The sequence below is a fragment of the Somniosus microcephalus genome, chromosome 2, assembly GCF_052327205.1.
Source record: "Somniosus microcephalus isolate GS21.2 chromosome 2, FLI_Smic_1.0, whole genome shotgun sequence".
NCBI lineage: Eukaryota > Metazoa > Chordata > Chondrichthyes > Squaliformes > Somniosidae > Somniosus > Somniosus microcephalus.
Genome location: NC_140988.1, coordinates 313764825 through 313786754, shown reverse-complemented (window position 1 = coordinate 313786754; position 21930 = coordinate 313764825). Strand labels below are relative to the sequence as shown.

General features: G+C 46.7%; 1 protein-coding gene across 4 annotated transcripts in view; it reads left to right on the top strand.

The window, feature by feature from the left end:
• LOC147123520 (AT-rich interactive domain-containing protein 3A-like) overlaps nt 1-21930 on the top strand; it is a 613732-nt gene that overhangs the window by 72021 nt on the left and 519781 nt on the right. The window lies entirely within an intron of this gene.

The following is a 21930-nucleotide window of genomic DNA, read 5'->3' as shown; positions in this document are numbered from 1 at the left end:
TTGACCTATCTGAAAAGATCTAGTTGGCCTTTCATTCATGCCCTGGAATTGCCGGTTCTCTATGTCCCTTCTGACGTTTGGCTTAAGCAAATCCAGCCGGCATCTTAGTCGTCTATTAAAAAACATCATGGCGGGAGTTTGATTTGTGACCGCATGTGCTGCATTCCTGTACGCCAACAAGAAGCTATCCACCTTATGTTGTAAGTTAATGGCTTCATTACCCATGGCCTTTATGGCCTTCTTGAAGGTCTGGACAAACCTTTCAGCCAATCCATTGGAGGCGGGATGGTATGGGGCTGACGTGTAGTGCTTAACCCCATTGCTCTTTAAGAATTTCTTGAATTCTTCGGACACAAATTGCGGTCCATTATCAGAACAGATCTGTTCCGGCAGCCCATTCCTAGCAAACATGGTCCTTAACACTGTGATGGTTTTTTCCGTGGTGGTGGTGGACATCTTTATTACCTTCGGCCACTTGGAGTGTACATCCACCGCTATTAGAAACATTGAGTCCATAAATGGACCAGCAAAGTCGATGTGTACCCTTTGCCAAGGAGATGAGGGCCACTCCCATGGATGCAGAGGAGCCTGTGGTGGCGCGTTTTGGACCTTCTGGCATCCTAGACAGCTCTTAGTGATTTCTTCGATGTCCCCATCAATGCCTGGCCACCACACAAACGCTCTTGCTAGGTTCTTCATTTTCACTCCACCCAGATGTCCCTCGTGCAGCTCCTTTAACACCTTCTGTTGAAGTTTGGGTGGAATCACCACTCTAGATCCACACATCAGGGTTCCTCGACACACTGACAGTTGTTCTTTTCTCTGCGAAAATGCTGGCAGCGTTGGTTCGCCCTGTGCTGGCCATCCCTCCACCGTTAAATCATAGACTCGTGAGAGAGTCGGGTCATTTCTTGTTTCGTTTTCGATCATCGAATTTGTTACTGGTAGACATTCCACTATGGATGAGTGGAACATCTCTACCGGGTCCACTGTAGTCGCTTCTTCTACTATCGGCAATGGCAAGCGCGATAACCCATCAGCATTTCCATGCTGTTTGGACCTTTTGTATTCGATGTCATATTGGTGTGCCCCAAGTAACACGGACCACCTCTGTAACCTTTGCGCTGTCATGGTGGAAACGGCCTTGTTAGGGTTGAATATGGACACCAACGGCTGGTGGTCTGTCAGTAATGTGAACTTCTTGCCCTGCAGGTAATGATTGAATTTCTTTACGCCCCACACAAGGCTGAGGGCCTCCCTATCTATTTGAGCATAATTTCGCTCCGCGGAGGTCAATGATCGGGACGCGAATGCCACTGGCCTTTCCGAGCCATTTGGTAATTTGTGTGAAAGTACTGCTCCAATTCCATAGGGGGAAGCATCACAAGCTAGACGAAGAGGTAACGTTGGGTTGAAATGAGCCAACACTTCTTCAGAGGTAATCAACGCCTTGCTTCTGCGAATGGCCTTTTTACATTCCTCACTCCACTTCCATGGTACTTCTTTCCGCAACAGAGCATTCAGCGGATGCAGCACTGTGGGTAGATTCGGCAGAAACTTGTGATAATAATTAATCAACCCCAAGAATGATCTTAACTGTGATACGTTTTCCGGAGCGGGGGCCTTCACGACAGCTTCTATCTTGTCAGGTGACTTGTGCAGCCCCTCTCGGTCAATGACATGACCGCAGTACGAGATCCGTTTTTGGAAGAACTCACATTTCTTGCGATTAACTCGAAGGCCATATTCCTTCAACCTAGTGAGCACCAGTTTCAAATTTGTGAGGTGTTCTTCCTCGTCTTCTCCCGTAATCAGGATATCGACTAAGTAACACTGCGTGCTTGGAATTCCTTGTAATACCTGCTCCATGGCCCTCTGCCAAATTGCTGGAGCCGAAGATATCCCAAAAACCAGTCTATTATAACGATACAAGCCTCTGTGTGTGTTGATGGTGAGGTACTGACGCGACTCTTCCTCGACTTCCATTTGTAAGTATGCCTGTGCCAGGTCTATCTTGGTGAAGTGTTTCCCTCCAGCCAACGAAGCAAAGATGTCTTCAATCCGCGGAAGCGGGTATTGTACCGTGTGAAGCACCGGATTCACTGTGATCTTGAAGTCTCCGCAGATGCGGACCTTCCCCGGTCCCCCTGGCTTGTTACTTGGTGAAGACTTCATGACGGGAACAATGGGCGTGGCCCACTCACTCCAGTCCACTTTTGACAGTACCCCTGATCGTTCAAGTTCTTCCAGTTCTGCCTCCACAGCAGGTCGTATCGCGTAAGGTACCGATCTGGCTTTGAAAAATTTTGGGCTTGCATGTTCTGCAATCTTAACCTTTGCTTTAATTCCTCGCAGTGTTCCCAGTCCTTGCTGGAATACCTCTTTAGCTTCGTCCAATATTCTGGACAACCGTTCAGGTTTGACATCTTCCTTTCCGGAATCTACCGTCATGGTGTTTAGTGAATGCCAGTCTATCTTTATTTTCCTGATCCACTCCCATCCCAGAAGTGGTGGACCTCCCTCAGGCAACACATACAGGTCCATCCTTTGGTGATCTTTGTCCTTGTATCTCACCTTGACTTCTATCTTTCCGATGGGGTATACTTTGTGCCCCGTGTATGTCTGCAATACTAGTTCCGTATCCCGTAGGGGAATATGCTTGAATAACTTTTTATAATCATGCTTATTCATGACCGTCAACGCCGATCCGGTGTCCACTTCCATTTTCACTTGGACTTTTGCAATCTGTAGTGTGATCCAGATAGCTTGTCGGTCAGCTTTATTACTCACATTGTGAATTCTCAGACTATCCAGTTCCTTGCAGTTGGAGTGTGAGTCCGAATTCTGTTCTTCCGGACTCTTCCTAGTCACCTCATGTACCTTCCTGTACCTCTTTTGTGGTGACTCATTATTGTTGGTCTTCTTTCCTGACCGGCATACCTTAGCTATGTGACCGAGCTTGCCACATTTCCTACATTCCTGGTTTTTAAACCAGCATTGGTTCTGGTCGTGTGTTGTCTTCCCACAACGATAGCATTTCGTTGTACCCGAAGTAATTTGCTGCACACTGAGTGCCGCTGCCTTTAGCTGCATTTCCACCGTTCCTTTCGCTGCGGCTTCGTTCGATGCAGCAATAAGGACAGCCTTATCAAGTGTAAGATCGTTCTCTTCGAGCAGTCGTTTTTGTGTTTCTCCCTTCGACATTCCGCACACGAATTTGTCTCTGAGTGCCTCTGCCAGATTTTCCCTAAACTGACAGTGTTTCGCTAGCCTACGCAGTTCAATCAGGTACTCCGCGTTGCTTTCCTCTTTCCGTTGCATTCTCGCGTAAAATTTGGATCGTTCCACTAACATCAGTGGTGCGGGGTTAAAATGATCCTTCAGGACAGCAACAATATCATCGAAAGTCTGATCCGCCGGTTTAGCTGGTGCTAGTAGATGCTTCAAGAGCCCGTATGTCTTCGCGCCCATCGAGTTTAGCAAGGTTATAGCTTTGTCATCTTCTTCTATTTTATTGGCCTCACCATAGATCTCAATGCGTTCCACATACGTGGCCCAGTCTTCTACCTCGGAATTAAAATCGTTGATGTTACCACGCTTAGGCATCTTCCTCTCTTCCTGATAACACCACGGATTATTTCTTTAAATTTTCTTTTTTTTTCTTCAAGATGGCGGTTCCCGCGAAAATGGCGGTTTCCCGCGCTTATCTTCTCTCCCCGCCCACTTCAATGGCGGTTCCCCGCTTCTGTCTTCTTCTCCGCCTAATGGCGGCTTCCCGCGTTTCTTCCCCTGGCGGGAGGGGTACACTTTCCCCACGGGCGACGGCCGCTGGCTTTCAGGTTCACAGCCTGCGCGTCGGCTTCAGTACTTTCCCTTTTCTCGGCAGGGCAACCGGCGCTGGGTACCCCGTTGATGGCGAACAGTTTCAGCCGCTGGGCTGGCTCTCGCTCAGTTCCCCTTGCTCGGGCTCTGTCTCTCTCCCGCTAGCTCGGCTCTACCGGCGCTGGGTACACCCCGTTGACGGCGAACAGTTTCAGCCGCTGGACTGGCTCTCGCTCAGTCTCCCTTGGTCGGCTCTGCCTCTCCCGCTCGCTCGGCTCCCAATCGCGCCTCCCAGCCCTCTCGCAGTCCGGTGCTTCCCTCCCCGGCTGCGGCTGAGTTTTTATATCTTCCCGCGCCTACGCTCCCGGTCGCAGCGCTTCGTGGCTTCGGTCGCTGCCCGGCCTTTTTCGCCGGTCGCGGTCTAGCTGTCTCACGACGCCGTTGCGTCCCCAGCCTGTCTGTACCGCGGCTTCCTTGCTCCACGCTGCCCCAGTCTCAGCGCCTCTGGGCCCGACTTCTGTCCGGCTCCTTTCCCCCTCGACCGTGGTCGAGTGCACCGCCCTTATCCTCCGGTTATTCTTTTTACTTTTCCCTTACTCACAGTCACCGTGGCCGGCTTGCTTCTCGTGCTGATCGGCTCACTCCTCACCGTGGCAGAAGAGACAGTCAGTGCCTGTTGCTGATGGAAGTCTTTTGTCTCTAACTTCTTCTTCCTTTCTAGTTCTGCAGCCTCGAGTTTTCTCCCAGCAGAACGACGAGGGCGGTTGCCTCTTCTCGACGCTCGTTAACTGCTTCGGAAGTATTGTTGCCACAGGGTACAATCGGACTCGTCGCCACTGTAAAGTCTGTGGGTTGTTTAGTTAATTAATACACAGACTACCAGAGTAACTTAAAACAGGACTTTACTATTCGAAGGTCAGGGCGAATCTGCCCAATAAATCCTGACACAGCACTTATATACCGGTGTGGTCACCGTCGGTATTACAGTATACAGAAGCCAACAAAGTAGTGCAACACCTAAAGTAGTTCTCTTAAAGGTGGACGGTTACATACAATAGTTCTCTTAAAGGTAGACGGGTACATACACTACAGTGAGAGTACTGTGTGTGTGTGTTGATGGTGAGAGTACTGTGTGTCTGTGTTGATGGTGAGAGTACTGTGTGTGTTGATGGTGAGTGTACTGTGTGTGTGTGCTGATGGTGGGAGCTCTGTGTGTGTGTTGGTGGTGAGAGTGCTGTGTGTGTGTTGATGGTGAGAGTACTTTGTGTGTGTTGAAGGTGAGTGTACTGTGTGTGTGTATTGATGGTGAGAGTACTGTGTGTGTGTGTTGATGGTGAGACTACTGTGTGTGTGTGTTGATGGTGAGAGTACTGTGTATGTATGTTGCTGGTGGGAGTACTGTGTGTGTGTTGATGGTGAGAGTACTGTGTGTGTGTTGAAGGTGAGTGTACTGTGTGTGTGTATTGATGGTGAGAGTACTGAGTGTGTGTGTTGATGGTGAGAGTGCTGTGTGTGTTTGTTGATGGTGAGAGTACTGTATGTGATTTGATGGTGGGAGTACTGTGTGTGTGTTGATGGTGAGAGTACTGTGTGTGTGTTGATGGTGAGAGTACTGTGTGTGTGTTGATGGTGAGAGTGTTGTGTGTGTGTGTTGAAGGTGAGAGTGCTCTGTGTGTGTGTTGAAGGTGAGAGTACTGTGTGTGTGTTGATGGTGAGAGTACTGTGTGTGTGTGTTGAAGGTGAGAGTACTGTGTGTGTGTTGATGGTGAGAGTACTGTGTGATGATGGTGAGAGTACTGTGTGTGTGTTGAAGCTGAGAGTATTGTGTGTGTGTGTATTGATGGTGAGAGTACTGTGTGTGTGTGTTGATGGTGAGAGTACTGTCTGTGTGTGTTGATGGTGGGAGTACTGTGTGTCTGTGCTGATGGTGAGAGTACTGTGTGTGTTGATGGTGAGTGTACTGTGTGTGTGTGTTGATGGTGGGAGCTCTGTGTGTGTGTTGATGGTGAGAGGACTGTGTGTGTTGAAGCTGAGAGTATTGTGTGTGTGTGTATTGATGGTGAGAGTACTGTGTGTGTGTGTTGATGGTGGGAGTACTGTGTGTGTGTGTTGATGGTGGGAGTATTGAGTGTGTGTTGATGGTGAGAGTATTGTGTGTGTGTGTTGATGGTGAGAGTACTGTGTGTGTGTTGAAGGTGAGTGTACTGTGTGTGTGTATTGATGGTGAGAGTACCGTGTGTGTGCATTGATGGTGGGAGTATTGTGTGTGTGTGTTGATGGTGAGAGTACTGTGTATGTATGTTGCTGGTGGGAGTACTGTGTGTGTGTTGATGGTGAGAGTACTGTGTGTGTGTTGATGGTGAGAGTACTGTATGTGAGTTGATGGTGGGAGTATTGTGTGTGTGTTGATGGTGAGAGTATTGTGTGTGTTTTTATGGTGAGAGTGCTGTGTGCGTGTGTTGAAGGTGAGAGTACTGTGTGTGTGTTGATGGTGGGAGTACTGTGTGTGTGTGTTGATGGTGAGAGTACTGTGTGTGTGTGTTGATGGTGGGAGTACTGTGTGTGTGTGTTGATGGTGAGAGTACTGTGTGTGTGTGTTGATGATGAGAGTACTGTGTGTGTGTGTTGATGGTGGGAGTACTGTGTGTGTGTGTTGATGTTGAGAGTGCTGTGTGTGTGTGTTGATGGTGGGAGTACTGTGTGTGTGTGTTGATGGTGAGAGTACTGTGTGTGTGTGTTGATGGTGAGAGTACTGTGTGTGTGTGTTGATGGTGGGAGTACTGTGTGTGTGTGTTGATGGTGGGAGTACTGTGCGTGTGTGTTGATGGTGAGAGTACTGTGTGTGTGTGTTGATGGTGAGAGTACTGTGTTTGTGTGTTGACTGTGAGAGTACTGTGTGTGTGTTGATGGTGATAGTACTGTGTGTGTGTGTTGATGGTGAGAGTACACTGTGTGTGTGTTGATGGTGGGAGTACTGTGTGTGTGTTGATGGTGAGAGTACTGTGTGTGTATTGATTGTGGGAGTACTGTGTGTGGGTTGATGGTGAGAGAACTGTGTGTGTGTGTTGGTGAGAGTACTGTGTGTGTGTGTTGATGGTGAGAGTACTGTGTGTGTGTGTTGATGGTGAGAGTACTGTGTGCGTGTGTTGATGGTGGGAGTACTGTGTGATGATGGTGAGATTATTGTGTGTGAATTGATGGTGGGAGTACTGTGTGTGTGTTGATGGTGAGAGTACTGTGTGTGTGTGTTGATGGTGAGAGTACTGTGTGTGTGTTGATGGTGAGAGTACTGTGTGTGTGTGTTGATGGTGAGAGGACTGTGTGTGTGTGTTGATGGTGGGAGTATTGTGTGTGTGTTGATGGTGAGAGGTCTGCGTGTGTGTTGATGGTGAGACGACTGTGTGAGTGTGTTGATGGTGAGAGTGCTGTGTGTGTGTTGATGGTGAAAGTACTGTGTGTGTGTCGATGGTGAGAGTACTGTGTGTGTGTCGTTGGTGAGAGTACTGTGTGTGTGTTGATGGTGAGAGTACTGTGTGTGTGAGTTGATGGTGGGAGTACTGTGTGTGTGTTGACCGTGAGAGTACTGTGTGTCTGTTGATGGTGTGAGTACTGTGTCTGCGTATTGACGGTGAGAATTCTGTGTGTGTGTTGATGGTGAGAGGACTGTGTGTGTGATGATGGTGACAGTACTGTGTGTGTGTGTTGACCGTGAGAGTACTGTGTTTGTGTTGATGGTGAGAGGACTGTGTGTGTTGATGCTGGGAGTACTGTGTGTATGCTGATGCTGAGAGAACCGTGGGTGTGTGTTGATGGTGAGAGTACTGTGTGTATGTTGATGGTGAGAGAACCGTGTGTGTGTGTTGATGGTGGGAGTACAGTGTGTGTGTTGATGGTGAGAGTACTGTGTGTGTGTTGGTGTTGGGAGTATTGTGTGTGTCGATGGTGAGAGTACTATGTGTGTGTTGATGGTGAAAGTACTTAGTGTGTGTTAATGGTGAGAGTACTGTGTGTGTGTTAATGGTGAGCGTATTGTGTGTGTGTTGATGGTGAGAGTACTGTGTGTGTGTCTTGATGGTGTGAGTACTGTGTGTGTGTTGATGGTGAGTGTACTGTGTGTGTGTGTTGATGGTGAGAGTAATGTGTGTGTGTGTTGATGGTGGGAGCACTGTGTGTGTGTGTTGATGGTGGGAGTACTGTGCGTGTGTGTTGATGGTGAGAGTACTGTGTGTGTGTGTTGATGGTGAGAGTACTGTGTTTGTGTGTTGACTGTGAGAGTACTGTGTGTGTGTTGATGGTGATAGTACTGTGTGTGTGTGTTGATGGTGAGAGTACACTGTGTGTGTGTTGATGGTGGGAGTACTGTGTGTGTGTTGATGGTGAGAGTACTGTGTGTGTATTGATTGTGGGAGTACTGTGTGTGGGTTGATGGTGAGAGAACTGTGTGTGTGTGTTGGTGAGAGTACTGTGTGTGTGTGTTGATGGTGAGAGTACTGTGTGTGTGTGTTGATGGTGAGAGTACTGTGTGCGTGTGTTGATGGTGGGAGTACTGTGTGATGATGGTGAGATTATTGTGTGTGAATTGATGGTGGGAGTACTGTGTGTGTGTTGATGGTGAGAGTACTGTGTGTGTGTGTTGATGGTGAGAGTACTGTGTGTGTGTTGATGGTGAGAGTACTGTGTGTGTGTGTTGATGGTGAGAGGACTGTGTGTGTGTGTTGATGGTGGGAGTATTGTGTGTGTGTTGATGGTGAGAGGTCTGCGTGTGTGTTGATGGTGAGACGACTGTGTGAGTGTGTTGATGGTGAGAGTGCTGTGTGTGTGTTGATGGTGAAAGTACTGTGTGTGTGTCGATGGTGAGAGTACTGTGTGTGTGTCGTTGGTGAGAGTACTGTGTGTGTGTTGATGGTGAGAGTACTGTGTGTGTGAGTTGATGGTGGGAGTACTGTGTGTGTGTTGACCGTGAGAGTACTGTGTGTGTGTTGATGGTGTGAGTACTGTGTCTGCGTATTGACGGTGAGAATTCTGTGTGTGTGTTGATGGTGAGAGGACTGTGTGTGTGATGATGGTGACAGTACTGTGTGTGTGTGTTGACCGTGAGAGTACTGTGTTTGTGTTGATGGTGAGAGGACTGTGTGTGTTGATGCTGGGAGTACTGTGTGTATGCTGATGCTGAGAGAACCGTGTGTGTGTGTTGATGGTGAGAGTACTGTGTGTATGTTGATGGTGAGAGAACCGTGTGTGTGTGTTGATGGTGGGAGTACAGTGTGTGTGTTGATGGTGAGAGTACTGTGTGTGTGTTGGTGTTGGGAGTATTGTGTGTGTCGATGGTGAGAGTACTATGTGTGTGTTGATGGTGAAAGTACTTAGTGTGTGTTAATGGTGAGAGTACTGTGTGTGTGTTAATGGTGAGCGTACTGTGTGTGTGTTGATGGTGAGAGTACTGTGTGTGTGTCTTGATGGTGTGAGTACTGTGTGTGTGTTGATGGTGAGTGTACTGTGTGTGTGTGTTGATGGTGAGAGTAATGTGTGTGTGTGTTGATGGTGGGAGCACTGTGTGTGTGTTGATGGTGAGCGTACTGTGTGTGTGTTGATGGTGAGAGTACTGTGTGTGTGTCTTGATGATGTGAGTACTGTGTGTGTGTTGATGGTGAGTGTACTGTGTGTGTGTGTTGATGGTGAGAGTAATGTGTGTGTGTGTTGATGGTGGGAGCACTGTGTGTGTGTTGATGGTGAGAGTACTGTGTGTGTGTGTTGATGGTGTGAGTGCTGTGTGTGTGTTGATGGTGAGAGTACTGTGTGTGTGTGTTGATGGTGGGAGTACTGTGTGTGTGTGTTGATGGTGAGAGTACTGTGTGCGTGTGTTGATGGTGGGAGTACTGTGTGATGATGGTGAGATTATTGTGTGTGAATTGATGGTGGGAGTACTGTGTGTGTGTTGATGGTGAGAGTACTGTGTGTGTGTGTTGATGGTGAGAGTACTGTGTGTGTGTTGATGGTGAGAGTACTGTGTGTGTGTGTTGATGGTGAGAGGACTGTGTGTGTGTGTTGATGGTGGGAGTATTGTGTGTGTGTTGATGGTGAGAGGTCTGCGTGTGTGTTGATGGTGAGACGACTGTGTGAGTGTGTTGATGGTGAGAGTGCTGTGTGTGTGTTGATGGTGAAAGTACTGTGTGTGTGTCGATGGTGAGAGTACTGTGTGTGTGTCGTTGGTGAGAGTACTGTGTGTGTGTTGATGGTGAGAGTACTGTGTGTGTGAGTTGATGGTGGGAGTACTGTGTGTGTGTTGACCGTGAGAGTACTGTGTGTGTGTTGATGGTGTGAGTACTGTGTCTGCGTATTGACGGTGAGAATTCTGTGTGTGTGTTGATGGTGAGAGGACTGTGTGTGTGATGATGGTGACAGTACTGTGTGTGTGTGTTGACCGTGAGAGTACTGTGTTTGTGTTGATGGTGAGAGGACTGTGTGTGTTGATGCTGGGAGTACTGTGTGTATGCTGATGCTGAGAGAACCGTGTGTGTGTGTTGATGGTGAGAGTACTGTGTGTATGTTGATGGTGAGAGAACCGTGTGTGTGTGTTGATGGTGGGAGTACAGTGTGTGTGTTGATGGTGAGAGTACTGTGTGTGTGTTGGTGTTGGGAGTATTGTGTGTGTCGATGGTGAGAGTACTATGTGTGTGTTGATGGTGAAAGTACTTAGTGTGTGTTAATGGTGAGAGTACTGTGTGTGTGTTAATGGTGAGCGTACTGTGTGTGTGTTGATGGTGAGAGTACTGTGTGTGTGTCTTGATGGTGTGAGTACTGTGTGTGTGTTGATGGTGAGTGTACTGTGTGTGTGTGTTGATGGTGAGAGTAATGTGTGTGTGTGTTGATGGTGGGAGCACTGTGTGTGTGTTGATGGTGAGCGTACTGTGTGTGTGTTGATGGTGAGAGTACTGTGTGTGTGTCTTGATGATGTGAGTACTGTGTGTGTGTTGATGGTGAGTGTACTGTGTGTGTGTGTTGATGGTGAGAGTAATGTGTGTGTGTGTTGATGGTGGGAGCACTGTGTGTGTGTTGATGGTGAGAGTACTGTGTGTGTGTGTTGATGGTGTGAGTGCTGTGTGTGTGTTGATGGTGAGAGTACTGTGTGTGTGTGTTGATGGTGGGAGTACTGTGTGTGTGTTGATGGTGGGAGTACTGTGTGTGTGTTGATGTTGGGAGTATTGTGTGTGTTTTGATGGTGAGAGTACTGTGTGTGTGTGTTGATGGTGAGAGTACTGTGTGTGTGTTGATGGTGGGAGTACTGTGTGTGTTTTGATGGTGAGAGTACTGTGTGTGTGTGTTGATGGTGAGAGTACTGTGTGTGTGTTGATGGTGAAAGCACCGTGTGTCTGTGTTGATGGTGGGAGTACAGTGTGTGTGTTGATGGTGAGAGCTGTGTGTGTGTTAATGGTGAGAGTATTGTGTGTGTGTCGATGGTGAGAGTACTGTGTGTGTGTCGGTGGTGAGAGTACTGTGTGTGTGTTGATGGTGAGAGTACTGTGTGTGTGTGTTGATGGTGAGAGTACTGTTTGTGTGTGTTGATGGTGGGAGTACTGTGTGTATGTTGATGGTCAGAGAACCGTGTGTATGTGTTGATGGTGAGAGTACTGTGTGTGAGTTGGTGTTGGGAGTATTGTGTGTGTGTTGATGGTGAGAGTACTGTGTGTGTGTTGATGGTGAAAGTACTTCGTGTGTGTCGATGGTGAGAGCACTGTGTGTGTGTCGGTGGTGAGAGTACTGTGTGTGTGTTGATGGTGAGAGTACTGTGTGTGTGTGTTGATGGTGAGAGTACTGTTTGTGTGTGTTGATGGTGAGACTATGTGTGTGTGTTGACGGTGAGAGTACTGTGTGTGTGTTGGTGTTGGGAGTATTGTGTGTGTCGATGGTGAGAGTACTGTGTGTGTGTTGATGGTGAAAGTACTTAGTGTGTGTTAATGGTGAGAGTACTGTGTGTGTGTTGATGGTGGGAGTACTGTGTGTGTGTTGATGGTGAGAGTACTGTTTGTGTGTTGATGGTGTGAGTACTGTGTGTGTGTTTATGGTGAGAGTACTGTGTGTGTGTTGATGGTGAGAGAACTGTGTGTGTGTGTTGATGGTGAGAGTACTCTGTGTGTTGATGGCGGGAGTAATGTGTGTGTTTGTTGATGGTGGGAGTCCTGTGCGTATGTTGCTGGTGAGAGTACTGTGTGCCTGTGTTGATGGTGGGAGTACAGTGTGTGTCTTGCTGGGAGTACTGTGTGTGTGTTGATGGTGAGAGTACGGTGTGTGTGTGTTGATGGTGAGAGTGCTGTGTGTCTGTTGATGGTGAGAGTACTGTGTGTGTGTGTGTTGGCCGTGAGAGTACTGTGTGTGTGTTGATGGTGATAGTACTGTGCATGTGTTGATGGTGAGAGTACTGTGTGCATGTGTTGATGGTGAGAGTACTGCGTGTGTGTTGATGCTGATAGTATTGTGTGTGTTGATGGTGAGAGTACTGTGTGTGTGTGTGTTGATGCTGAGAGTACCGTGTGTGGGTGTTGATGGTGGGAGTACTGTGTGTGTGCGTTGATGGTGAGAGTACTGTGTGTGTGTATTGATGGTGAGAGTACTGTGTGTGTGTGTTGATGGTGAGAGTACTCTGTGTGTGTTGACCGTGAGAGTTCTGTGTGTGTGTTGATGGTGTGAGTACTGTGTGTGTGTATTGATGGTGAGACTGCTGTGTGTGTGTTGATGGTGAGAGTACTGTGTGTGTGTTGATCGTGAGAGGAATGTGTGTGTGTTGATGGTGGGAGTACTGTGTGTGTGTTGATGGTGAGAGTACTGTGTGTGTGTTGATGGTGGCTGTACTGTGTGTGTCTTGATGGTGAGTCTACCTTGTGTGTGTTGATGGTGAGAGTACTGTGTTTGTGTTGATGGTGAGAGTACTGTGTGTGTGATGATGGTGAGTGTACCGTGTGTGTGTTGATGGTGAGAGTACTGTGTGTGTGTTGATGGTGAGAGTACTGTGTGTGTGTTGATGGTGAGAGTATTGTTTGTGTGTTGATGGTGAGTGTACTGTGTGTGTGTTGATGGTGAGAGTATTGTTTGTGTGTTGATGGTGAGCGTACTGTGTGTGTGTTGATGGTGAGAGTACTGTGTGGCTGTTGATGGTGGAAGTATTGTGTGTGTGTTGATGGTGAGAGTACTGTGTGTGAATGTTGATGGTGAGAGTGCTGTGTGTGTGTTGATGGTGGGAGTACTGTGTGTGTGTTGATGGTGGGAGTATTGTGTGTGTTTTGATGGTGAGAGTACTGTGTGTGTGTGTTGATGGTGAGAGTACTGTGTGTGTGTTGATGGTGGGAGTATTGTGTGTGTTTTGATGGTGAGAGTACTGTGTGTGTGTGTTGATGGTGAGAGTACTGTGTGTGTGTTGATGGTGAGAGTACTGTGTGTGTGTTGATGGTGGGAGTACTGTGTGTGTATGTTGATGGTGAGAGTACTGTGTGTGTTTTGATGCTGGGAGTACTGTGTGTGTGTTGATGGTGAGAGTACTGTGTGTGTGTGTTGATGGTGAGAGAACTGTGTGTGTGTTGATGGTGGGAGTACTGTGTGTGTGTTGATGGCGAGAGTACCATGTGTGTGTGTTGATGGTGTGATTACTGTGTGTGTGTTGATGGTGAGAGTACTGTGTGTGTGTTGATGGTGGGAGTACTGTGTGTGTGTTGATGGTGAGAGTACTGTGTGTGTGTATTGATGGTGAGAGTACTGTGTGTGTGTGTTGATGGTGAGAGTACTGTGTGTGTGTTGATGGTGGGAGTACTGTGTGTGTATGTTGATGGTGAGAGTACTGTGTGTGTGTTGATGGTGAGGGTACTGTGTGTGTGTGTTGCTGGTGGGAGTACTGTGTGTGTGTGTAGATGGTGGGAGTACTGTGTGTGTATGTTGATGGTGAGAGTACTGTGTGTGTGGGTTGATGGTGAGAGTACTGTGTGTGTGTTGATGGTGGGAGTACTGTGTGTGTGTTGATGGTGGGAGTACTGTGTGTGTGTTGATGGTGAGAATACTGTGTGTGAATGTTGATGGTGAGAGTAATGTGTGTGTGTGTGTTGATGGTGGGAGTACTGTGTGTGTGTGTGTTGATGGTGAGAATACTGTGTGTGTGTTGATGGTGGGACTACTGTGTGTGGGGTGATGGTGAGGGTACTGTGTGTGTGTGTTTAAAGAGGACACCTTCTCCAACATGGAGGGGGAAATTATCCAATACCAGGCCCAGGGGAACGTGTTGATCTGTGGGGACCTCAATTCAAGAACGGGCGAAGAACCAGACTTCACCAATAACCAGGGAAACAACTACGTTTTCGGGAATAACCACTTTGACATCCCTTCCCTTCCATACAGGCATAACTGCGACAAGCTGTCAAATACCAACGGAAAACAGCTACTACAGCTCTGTCGAAACCTGGGTCTGTACATTGTCAATGGTAGGTTCATAGGAGACCTCCTAGGAAGATCGACCTATTGCTCACCTCTTGGCTGCAGCACAGTAGACTATATGATTACAGACTTAGACCCATCCTCTTTCAGAGCATTCACAGTCAAACCACAAACAACACTGTCAGATCACAGTCAAATTACTATGTTCCTCAAAAAGACAGAAACAAACAACATAGAAACACAACCCAGTAAACTGTACAACACCAAAAAATCGTACAGATGGGCCAAAAACGACACGGAAAAATACCAGAAAACAATTAGCAATGCAACAACTCAAGCTCTCTTAGACACCTTTCTGGATAACATATACACTCACAATAAAGAAGGCGTAAACCGGGCAGTTATTAAACTAAACAATATTTTTGATAATTTGGCAACAAATGCAAACTTGAAAGCTCGCAAGAACAAACTCAAAACAAAAAACTATGAAAAATGGTTTGACCGAGATTGCCATAACATGAGGAAAAAACTTAGAAAAATATCAAACCAAAAACACAGACATCCAGAAAACGAGGAATTACACCTTACTTATTGTCAGACACTAACACAATACAGAAACACACTCAGAACCAAAAAAGAGCAATATATTAAGAATACACTCAGCTCCATGGAGGAATCCATTGATTCCAATTGTTTCTGGGAAAACTTGAAAACACTACACAAAAAACAACAGGACGATTTGGCCATTCAAAATGGGGACACATGGGTAAACCACTTTGAAAAATTATACCAGAAAAACACACTAAGACCAGAGCAACACCAAATATGCAAAAAACTGGAAAAGCTAGAAATGGCCATAAAAGATAACCAAAACCCGCTAGACGCCATAATAACAGAAAAAGAACTTCTTGAAAAACTCAAGGACCTGCGACCAGGAAAAGCCTGCGGGACAGACGGCATACTAAACGAGATGATTAAACACACAGACAACAAAATGAAACTGGCTATCCTAAAACTCTTCAACTTGGTTCTGAGTGTCGGTTATTTCCCTGATATCTGGAACAAAGGACTCATAACGCCCATATACAAAAGTGGGGACAAAATCGACCCAAACAACTATCGAGGCATCTGTGTAAACAGTAACCTGGGGAAGGTATTCTGTAGCATCATAAACAAAAGACTTATAAACTTCCTTGAGGAGCACAATGTCTTGAGTAAAAGCCAAATTGGATTCCTGCCAAACTACAGAACATCCGATCATATCTTCACCCTACAGACCCTAATTGACAAACACGTTCACCATAACAAAAGCAAAATCTACGCATGCTTTGTAGATTTCCAGAAGGCTTTCGACTCCATCTGCCATGACGGTTTATTCCTGAAACTTATCGAAAGCGGGGTAGGAGGGAAAACATATGATGTAATTAAATCAATGTATACAAACAACAAATGTGCTGTTAAAATTGGAGACAAACAAACAAAATACTTCCCACAGGGGCGGGGGGTGACGCAGGGCTTGCCAATCTCACCGACACTCTTTAATATTTACATAAATGGATTGGCAAAACTACTTGAACAATCTACAGCACCCGGCCTCACCCTATATGAATCCAAGGTTAAATTCCTCCTCTATGCAGACGACCTGGTTCTGCTGTCACCAACTAAAGAGGGTCTACAGCAGAACCTGGACCTGCTGGAGTCGTACTGCCAGACTTGGGCCCTGACAATAAATCCCCAAAAAACCAAAGTCCTTGTGTTCCAGCAAAGATCCAAACATCAGGGACCCAAAATAAATTTCACAGTAGGAACAACCAAAATTGAACAAACCACTAACTACACATACTTGGGCTTAAAAATCAGTTCTACGGGAAACTTCAAACTGGCTGTGAATGAACTGAAAGAGAAAGCAAGAAGGGCTTTCTATGCCATCAAAAAATCAATCCAAATAGAAATCCCAATTAGCATTTGGCTCAAAATTTTCAAATCAGTAATTGAACCAATTGCACTCTATGGCAGTGAGGTATGGGGACCGCTAACTCAACAAGAATTCGCAAAATGGGACAAACACCCAATTGAGATCCTACATGCAGAATTCTGTAAAAGTATCCTTCGGACTCAAAGGAAAACAGTAAACAATGCATGCAGGGCGGAACTAGGCCAATATCCATTAATAATCACTATCCAAAAAAGAGCCACCAAATTTTGGAATCACCTACAAATGAGCAACCCCCAATGCTATCACTACGACGCCCTGAAATGCCAAGAGCTGACCATAAAGAAGAATACCCTCAGTCAACTAGTCCTGGGACTCAGTGAAGTAACTACTAACAATACTAACAATAACCAGCCCCAGGACAGTGACAGGGTAACACAAAGAATTCGACCCAACACAATCGTCGCTAAGCAAAAGGAAAAATATCTGACATATTGGGCAGAAACAACAAAAACCCAAAGCAAACTCAATTGCTACTTGGCCCTAAACAGACAATACAACATAGCTGATTACCTGACCATGGTAAAGGATAACAAACTGAGAAGAACCTTGACAAGGTACAGACTTAGCGAACATAGCCTAGCGATCGAAAAAGGCAGACACAGGCAGACCAGGCTGCCAAGAGAAGACAGGATATGCTCTCACTGCAGTCAGGGAGTAGTGGAGACAGAGATGCACTTCCTCACAGCCTGTGGAAAATATCAGGACATCAGGGAGAATTTCTACCAAAAATTCTCACAAATATGCCCTGAATTCAGAAATCTGAATGAAAACCAAAAACTCCCATTCCTACTGGGAGAGGAGAGAAGCTGTGTAACACTGGTGGCACACTATGTTACAGCTTGCCATGAACAGAGGGACAACCAGTAAACTAAGAAAAGAATATATATAAACAATGCGAATGTATATTTATACACTCAGGGATATACCTGTTTATACACTGTATGAATAGAACTGCGTTTATGTGCTCAACCATAAATGTATTTTGATGCTTTGGCAACATAAGATGTAACTTATCATGCCAATAAAGCGATTTGAATTGTGAATTGTGAATTGTGTTGATGCTGGGAGTACTGTGTGTGTGTTGATGGTGAGAGTACTGTGTGTGTGTGTTGATGGTGAGAGTACTGTGTGTGTGTTGATGGGAGTACTGTGTGTGTGTTGATGGCGAGAGTACCGTGTGTGTGTGTTGATGGTGGGAGTACTGTGTGTGTGTTGATGGTGAGAGTACTGTGTGTGTGTTGATGGTGAGAGTACTGTGTGTGTGTTGATGGTGAGAGTACTGTGTGTGTGTGTTGATGGTGAGAGTACTGTGTGTGTGTTGATGGTGAGAGTACTGTGTGTGTGTTGATGGTGAGAGTACTGTGTGTGTGGTGATGGTGGGAGTACTGTGCGTGTGCTGATGGTGAGAGTAATGTGTGTGTGTTGATGGTGAGAGTACTGTGTGTGTGTTGATGGTGAGAGTACTGTGTGTGTGTTGATGGTGAGAGTACTGTGTGTGTGTGGATGGTGGGAGTACTGTGTGTGTGTTGATGGTGAGAGAACTGTGTGTGTGTTGATGGTGAGAGTACTGTGTGTGTGTTGATGGTGAGAATACTGTGTGTGTGTGTTGATGGTGGGAGCACTGTGTGTGTGTTGGTGGTGAGAGTACTGTGTGTGTTGATGGTGAGAGTACTGTGTGTGTGTTGTTGGTGGGAGTACTGTGTGTGTGGTGATGGTGGGAGTACTGTGTGTGGTGATGGTGGGAGTACTGTGTGTGCTGATGGTGAGAGTACTGTGTGTGTGTTGATGGTGAGTGTACTGTGTGTGTGTGCTGATGGTGGGAGCTCTGTGTGTGTGTTGATGGTGAGAGTACTGTGTGTGTGTTGATGGTGAGTGTACTGTGTGTGTGTGGTGATGGTGGGAGTACTGTGTGTGTGCTGATGGTGAGAGTACTGTGTGTGTGTGTTGATGGTGAGAGTACTGTGTGTGTGTGTTGATGGTGGGAGTACTGTGTGTGTGTGTTGATGGTGAGAGTACTGTCTGTGTGTGTTGATGGTGGGAGTACTGTGTGTGTGTTGATGGTGAGAGTACTGTGTCTGTTGATGGTGAGAGTACTGTGTGCGTGTGTTGATGGTGGGAGCACTGTGTGTGTCTTGGTGGGAGTACTGTGTATGTATGTTGCTGGTGAGAGTACTGTGTGTGTGTGTTGAAGTGAGTATACTGTGTGTGTGTTGATGGTGGGAGTACTGTGTGTGTCTTGATGTTGAGAGTACTGTGTGTGTTTGGTGATGGTAGGAGCACTGTGTGTGTGTTGATGGTGGGAGTACTGTGTGTGTGTATTGATGGTGAGAGTACTGTGTGTGTTGATGGTGAGTGAACTGTGTGTGTGTTGATGGTGGGAGTACTGTGTGTGTGTGTTGATGGTCAGAGAACTGTGTGTGTGTTGATGGTGAGAGTACTGTGTGTTTGTTGATGGTGAGAATACTGTGTGTGTGTGTTGATGGTAGGAGCACTGTGTGTGTGTTGGTGGTGAGAGTACTGTGTGTGTTGATGGTGGGAGTACTGTGTGTGTGTTGTTGGTGGGGGTACTGTGTGTGTGTGTTGATGGTGAGAGTACTGTGTGTGTTGATGGTGAGTGTACTGTGTGTGTGTGCTGATGGTGGGAGCTCTGTGTGTGTGTTGATGGTGAGAGTGCTGTGTGTGTGTTGAAGCTGAGAGTACTGTGAGTGTGTGTATTGATGGTGAGTGTACTGTGTGTGTTGATGGTGGGAGTACTGTGTGTGTGTTGATGGTGGGAGTACTGAGTGTGTGTTGATGGTGAGAGTACTGTGTGTGTGTGTTGACCGTGAGAGTACTGGGTGTGTGTTGATGGTGAGAGTATTGTGTGTGTGTGTTGATGGTGGGAGTACTGTGTATGTATGTTGCTGGTGGGAGTACTGTGTGTGTTGATGGTGAGAGTACTGTGTGTGTGTGTTGATGGTGAGAGTACTGTGCATGTATGTTGCTGGTGGGAGTACTGTGTGTGTTGATGGTGAGAGTACTGTGTGTGTTTGTTGATGGTGAGAGTACTGTGTGTGTGTTGATGGTGAGAGTATTGTGCGTGTGTGTTGATGGTGAGAGTATTGTGTGTGTTTTGATGGTGAGAGTACTGTGTGTGTGTGTTGATGGTGGGAGTACTGTGCATGTGTGTTGATGGTGAGAGTATTGTGTGTGTGTGTTGATGGTGAGAGTACTGTGTGTGTGTGCTGATGGTGAGAGTATTGTGCGTGTTTTGATGGTGAGAGTAATGTGTGTGTGCTGATGGTGGGAGTACTGTGTGTGTGTTGATTGTGGGAGTACTGTGTGTGGGTTGATGGTGAGAGTACTGTGTGTGTTTTGATGGTGAGAGTACTGTGTGTGTGTGTTGATGGTGAGAGTACTGTGTGTGTTTTGATGGTGAGAGTACTGTGCGTGTGTGTTGATGGTGAGAGTACTGTGCGTGTGTGTTGATGGTGAGAGTATTGTGTGTGTTTTGATGGTGAGAGTAATGTGTGTGTGCTGATGGTGGGAGTACTGTGTGCGTGTTGATTGTGGGAGTACTGTGTGTGGGTTGATGGTGAGAGTACTGTGTGTGTGTGTTGATGGTGGGAGTACTGTGTGTGTGTTGATGGTGAGAGTACTGTGTGTGGGTTGATGGTGAGAGTACTGTGTGTGTGTGTTGGTGAGAGTACTGTGTGTGTGTTGATTGTGGGAGCACTGTGTGTGTGTTGATGGTGAGACTACTGTGTGTGTGTGTTGATGGTGGGAGTATTGTGTGTGGGTTGATGGTGAGAGTACTGTGTGTGTGTGTTGCTGAGAGTACTGTGTGTGTGTTGATTGTGGGAGTACTGTGTGTGTGTTGATGGTGAGACTACTGTGTGTGTGTGTTGATGGTGAGAGTACTGTGTGTGTGTTGATGGTGGGAGTAATGTATGTGTGTGTTGATGGTGGGAGTACTCTGTGTGTGTGCTGATGGTGAGAGTACTGTGTGTGTGTGTTAATGGTGAGAGTACTCTCTGTGTGTGTTGATGGTGGGAGTACTGTGTGTCTGTGTTGATGGTGAGAGTACTGTGTGTGTGTTGAAGCTGAGAGTACGGTGTGTGTGTGTATTGATGGTGAGAGTACTGTGTGTGTGTGTTGACGGTGGGAGTACTGTGTGTGTGTGTTGATGGTGGGAGTACTGAGTGTGTGTTGATGGTGAGAGTACTGTGTGTGTGTGTTGACCATGAGAGTACTGCGGGTGTGTTGATGGTGAGAGTATTGTGTGTGTGTGCTGATGGTGGGAGCTCTGTGTGTGTGTAGATGGTGAGTGTACTGTGTGTGTGTATTGATGGTGAGAGTACTGTGTGTGTGTGTTGATGGTGGGAGTGATGTGTGTGTGTGTTGATGGTGAGAGTACTGTGTATGTATGTTGATGGTAAAAGTACTGTATGTGATTTGATGCTGGGTGTACTGTGTGTGTGTTGATGGTGAGAGTACTGTGTGTGTGTTGATGGTGCGAGTACTGGGTGTGTGTTGATGGTGAGAGGACTGTGTGTGTGTGTTGACCGTGAGAATACTGGGTGTGTGTTGATGGTGAGAGTATTGTGTGTGTGTGTTGATGGTGGGAGCTCTGTGTGTGTGTTGATGGTGAGAGTACTGTGTGTGTGTGTTGATGGTGGGAGTACTGTGTATGTATGTTGCTGGTGGGAGTACTGTGTGTGTGTTGATGGTGAGAGTACTGTGTGTGTTTGTTGATGGTGAGAGTACTGTGTGTGAATTGATGGTGGGAGTACTCTGCGTGTGTGTTGATGGTGAGAGTGCTGTGCGTGTGTGTTGATGATGAGAATATTGTCTGTGTTTTGATGGTGAGAGTAATGTGTGTGTGTTGATGGTGGGAATAATGTGTGTGTGTGTTGATAGTGAGAGTATTTTGTGTGTGTGTGTTGATGGTGGGAGTACTGTGTGTGTGTTGATGGTGAGAGTACTGTGTGTGTTGATGGTGAGAGTACTGTGTGTGTGTGTTGATGGTGATAGTACTGTGTGTGTGTTGATGGTGGGAGTACTGTGTGTGTGTTGATGGTGGAAGTATTGTGTGTGTGTTGATGGTGCGAGTATTGTGTGTGTGTTGATTGTGGGAGTACTGTGTGTGTGTTGATGGTGAGAGTACTGTGTGTGTGTGTTGATGGTGAGAGTACTGTGTGTGTTGATGGTGAGAGTACTGTGTGTGTATTGATGGTGGGAGTACTGTGTGTGTGTTGATGGTGGGAGTACTGTGTGTGTGTTGATGGTGAGAGTATTGTGTGTGTGTTGATTGTGGGAGTATTGTGTGTGGGTTGATGGTGGAAGTATTGTGTGTGTGTTGATGGTGAGAGTATTGTGTGTGTGTTGATTGTGGGAGTACTGTGTGTGTGTCGATGGTGAGAGTACTGTGTGTGTGTGTTGATGGTGAGACTACTGTGTGTGTGTGTTGATGGTGAGACTACTGTGTGTGAGTGTTGATGGTGAGACTATGTGTGTGTGTTGATGGTGGGAGTACTGTGTGCGTGTGTTGATGGTGGGAGTACTGTGTGTGTCTTGGTGGGAGTACTGTGTATGTATGTTGCTGCTGAGAGTACTGTGTGTGTGTGTTGATGGTGAGAATGCTGTGTGTGTGTTGATGGTGGGAGTACTGTGTGTGCATTGATGTTGAGAGGACTGTGTGTGTTGATGGTGAGAGAACT